This window comes from Propithecus coquereli, unplaced genomic scaffold (genome assembly GCF_000956105.1).
Source record: "Propithecus coquereli isolate 6110/MARCELLA unplaced genomic scaffold, Pcoq_1.0 Scaffold8, whole genome shotgun sequence".
Taxonomy (NCBI): domain Eukaryota; kingdom Metazoa; phylum Chordata; class Mammalia; order Primates; family Indriidae; genus Propithecus; species Propithecus coquereli.
Window position 1 is genome coordinate 3258680 of NW_012154173.1, and position 5234 is coordinate 3263913.

The window sequence follows — 5234 nt, forward strand, 5'->3', positions numbered from 1 at the left end:
CCTCATGATGAGATAAGCAGAAACAGCTTAAGGGGACAGCAGTTAGACCAATTTTTTTCCGAGTTATAGCCTAATGATCTTCCCTAAGGGTTTACCTTATCAAATATATCCAGACAAAACCAATCTCTTCCCACCAATTAAGCTCTTATTTTTTGAAGTAAGATCAATAAAACATTACTGAGTTTTTGATTTTTTCAAATTTGAATATGAGCATGTGTAAGCTCAATCTTAAATTACAGAGACACATCTGGAGAGAATATTTTGGGGCAAAATCTTCCACGATCTCCTAGAGAGCTGAGTTCAATGTCAGGCAGGACTCAATAGAACTGTTTCCATTAGGGCTTAATTATCAACACGATCAAAGGAGATTTCGATTTTTGAATTACAGATTTACCTATAAGGAGATCATATGGCATAAAACCAAGAATTGCAGTATAGAAATTATAAAGAGAAAAATTTTAATGTCTAACTAAGCTATTACATTTTATGAAAAGAAAAGCAAAACACTATTATTCAATAGAAAATTGAAAGGCTGCTCAGGATTCAGCACAATTTTTATCCATTGCACATGCTACAAAAATGCCCAAGCTGCTTTAGCTTCTGAAAAGTGCACTGTCTCTGATATTTTGAGTAAGATTGTACTGCCTGTAGTGTATCTATACTCTTACCTCTTTGTTCATTTGCTCTCATAAGACTGCAGTGCCCACAGAAAGAGTCTAAACTGAAAACATATCTCAAGGCAAGTGAACAATGTAAAGCAAAATCTAACATTTCCTTTTATTGCGATGCATAATTTCTCCATTTATACTCAGTGTCCTTGAATTTGTGCCAAATGAAGCATTCCTCTTAGTACCATATCTCTCTGGAGATGAGGACAAATTACACACCGCTACAGTATTTGCTGAATTTATAAGAAAAAACATATCCACAGCAGGAAGACGTCCTCACTCTCACCCTTTCTAGTGGAACATCTGGAAAGGGAATTAGGATTGTGTCAAGGTGGCGTAAAAACTGGATTGCAGCAATTCAGTGTGTTGTCAAATTCTTTCAAAAATTCATCTTCCCACAAAATTCTATGCAACTATAACCTTAGATCTGAACATCATTGTTTTGAAGTTAGGAAATTAGTTTTCATTGTTGTTCTGCTTTAAAGACAAGAAAATGGGACATTTTCTCCTTTCCCAGGAACTGACAACAGGGACACTATCTCAAATTGGTTTCACTTTGCTCTGAATGTAACTAGGTTTCCACTTCTCATGGGACATTATGATAGGAAGCAGCTGTAGTCTGAATGTTTTGTCAACCTCAATTTTCAACAAATGGACAACAAGAAAAGATTCTGGAGTCACAGAGGTTTCAGCCATTCCTAAGATATACTTTTGGAATTGATTTTAGTTCTCACTGCTTTGATCTGGATCACAGTTTCTATTAGGTGTCTATTAGGTCAATAAACATTGATTGAATATTTGCTGTGCTCCAAGCATGGCACTAGCTATTGGGAAAATGAAAATGAATATTAAATCAGCGACCTGCCCTTGCAGAGTTAATAGGAATCACAGTTGTACTCATCCATAAATTCATGACAGCATGGTAAAGCGTGGGGAAAAGCAAGCACAAGGCCCAGGAGAAGTGTGCTGAAGTCTTGATGGATATTTGAAGCAGGACACTTTCTGCTCACTTGTTAAGAAGTACTATGGGGAAGGCTGAAGTTGGGCATTAGGATGATGATAATTCTTCAGAGAATGCACTCACTCCTACACTCAGCATTCACCAAGTGGCTACCATGTATTCTGAGAAAGAAAAGAAGCTTTTTAATCTGAGTGATGCTAGCTCCTTTAAATTATCAGGCCCAGAGAGGCATTTAAGATGTGACAGAAATCATGTCTTACTCCTGCCTTGAGCTAAATAATGACTTCTCGAAGTCATCTGCTAAGTGGGCTCTAGACTAACTGGCGCCAAGTAGCATAAAATGCCATATACCCTATAGTTTGATAATGTACAGCTAATCACTAGCCAATGTTATCTCTGTAAACCATGAGAATTCCTAATGAGCAACTGTATCAGCCCACTGCTTATTCCTTTTTGCCCTTAAAAACCTGCCTGCAGCAAAGACTGCACAGAGCACTCCCCACGGCAACTTGAGAGTATGTCACAGAGAGTTGTCTTTACTTTGGCTCTAATAAACTCTTTCAGATTATATTTTGTGTCTCAGATTCTTCCTTTAGGTCTACAAGTTCTAATTATATCAAAGTCTAACTATGAAGAAAGGCAAACCATTGTAACACAACAAAAGTTCTACAATAGAAATACAAGTGGTTGTCTGTATGTTTGTCTGTATGTTGTCTGTATGTTTGTGTCTCTTTCCCAAATTTATGTATTGGAATACCCCCGAAGGTGATGGTATTAGAAGATGGGGGGTCTTTTGGAAGTGATTAGATTATGAGGCCAGAGCCTTCACAATTGGGATTAGTGCCCTCCTAAACATGGCCCAGAGAGCTAACTAGGTCCTTCCACCATCTGAGGACACAGGTAGAAGACACTGTCTATAAGCTAGAAAGCAGGCCCTCACTAGATACCAAATCTGCCAATATCTTGTCTTGGACTCCCAAGCCTTCAGAACTTTATGAAATAAATTTCTGTTTTTTATAAGCTACTCAGTTTACGGTATTTTGTTCTAGTAGCCTGAACGGACTAAGAAAGTGGTTTAGTGTGAACCCCAAGAAAGGACTGAGAAAGCTCCAGCAATGGCCTTTTATATATGCTCTGTGTGAAATCCAGAAACCCTGTAAGATTATTAAATTCCAAAAGAAGAGGCATTCATTCATTTAACAAATAATTATTAAATATATATTATGTAACAGACACTTCCCAGGCACTCTGGGTAAAGTATAGAGCAATATAGACACGATCCTTCCATCCAGGGGTTTACAGTCTAATGGAGATAGACAGGTAATGAAGTTAAAAATTAGAATGATTTATGCTGAGATAAAGCAGTGAAAAAATAAAAAATATAATAGGATAGGAAGTAACCAAGGAGACATAAAATGTTCAGATAGAATTGTCTGCACAATTGTCTGAAGAATTAATCTGAATGCATCATTTGGAATTGTCCTTGTGATACCAGGGAATGACCTTCCTCATAATACTCCTGAGGATTGTAATATTTATAAAAATATTTGAGGCATATGATGGTGAACTACACAGGTTTCTGGTCTCTTACCCAAAATATTAATAGATTTCAGGACATGATGCACAAGAAATGGAGAAGAAAGTAGATTATAGAATCCATCTCAGTAAGTAACATCGAAGGAGTGAGAAACTCTGGGGAAGACTGAAGGTGTTACGTCTCAGAGTGTGTGTATGTGGAGGGGGTGTGGGTTAGGGAGGCATAGACCAGCAGCCCAGAGTGAGGCCACACAGTTAGGCTTGGGGAAGCTTTCTCTTTATGCCCATATCTCTTATCAACGCAGTATAAGTGGGTTATTGCTTATCCCATCATTCCTGTGGATAATGAAAGCCAATGACACAGGCCAGGTCCAACAGTGGTATAAAGGTAACATCAGCACAGCCCAAGGGTTGGGTGAGCCTGTTGTTACAGTGATCACAGGTTGATCAGCAGGGCCCAGAATCTACCCTGCCGCCATCTCATGGGGCTAGATAATGATGATGCAGCATGGTGGCTTTTCAGAGAAGAGCAGTGCCTAGTGTGAAGTCCTTGTTGGTTTTACCAGTCAAAAAATGCCTGATATGGGGGAATAAGCAGTGGATGACTTAGAACACATCTCTAGAGGTTCTTTGCCTTGAGACCACTGCCCTTTAAAACTCATCCGGAGTTGGACAAGCTAAAACCTACACTTCTTTTCCAACTGAGAGGTATTCAGGGTGATGACATTTGATAATCACATAAACCTCAAAGAGATGAGAGTTAATATAAATAAGAACTAATTGGAAATACCGGGTATGAAAATACAGTCATGACCCCCATACAGACCTTTCCGTCAAGGATGGACTGCGTACGTGATGGTGATCTCATAAGGTTGTAATGAAGCTGAAAAATTCCTATCAGCTAGGGACATCATAGCCATCATAACATTATAGCATAATACATGACTCACGTGTTTGTGGTGATGCTTGTGCAAACAAATCTACTGTTCTGCCAATTGTGCAAAAGTATAATACATATAATTATATACAGTACATAATACTTGATAATGATAACAAATGACTGTTACTTGTTTATATATTTACTATACTATACATTTTATGACTATTTTAGAGCATACCCCTTCTACTTATTAAAAAAAAGTAAACTGTAAAACAGCTTCAAGCAGGTCCTTCAAGAGGTATTTGAGAAGAAGGTATTGGTATCATAGGAGATGACAGCTCCATGAGTGTTTTTTTATTATTTCATGGGGGTATAAATGTTTAGGTTACATATACTGCCTTTGCCCTGCCAAACTCTGAACTACAAACATGTCCATCCCCCAGACAGTGCACACCGCACCCATTAGGTGTGAGTATACCCATCTCCTTCTTCCCCCATACCTGCCTGACACCCGATGAATGTTACTATCATATGTGCAAATAAGTGTTGATTGATTATTAATAATACCAATTTGATGGTGAGTACATGTGGTGCTTGTTTTTCTGTTTTTGTGATACTTCGCTTAGAAGAATGGGCTCCAGCTCTATCCAGGATAATACAAGAGGTGCTAGATCACCACTGATTTTTGTGGCTGATTAGAACTCCATGCCCCTTCCAGTGGGACAAGATGTGGAGGTGGAAGACAGTGATATTGATGATCTTGACCCCATATAGGCCCAGGCTAATGTGTGTGTTTGTGTCTTTGTTTTTAACGAAAAAGTTTATGAGGTAAAAAAAAAAATTAAATAGAAAAAAGCTTATAGAATAAGGATATAAACAAATGAAATATTTTATACAGCTGTACAATGTATTTATGTTTTAAGCCAAGTGTTATTACAAAAGAATCAAAAAGTCAAAAAAATTAAAGATTTATAAAGTAAAATCATTGGAATAAGTAAGGTTAATTTATTATTGAAGGAAGAAAAATATCTTTTTATAAATTTAGTGTAGCCTAGGTGGTTACATTGTTTATTTATTTTTTTTATTTTTTTTATTTTTTGAGACAGAGTCTCACAGTGTTGCCCAGGCTAGAGTGCCGTGGCATCATCCTAGCTCACAGCAACCTCAAACTCCTGGGCTCAAGCGATCC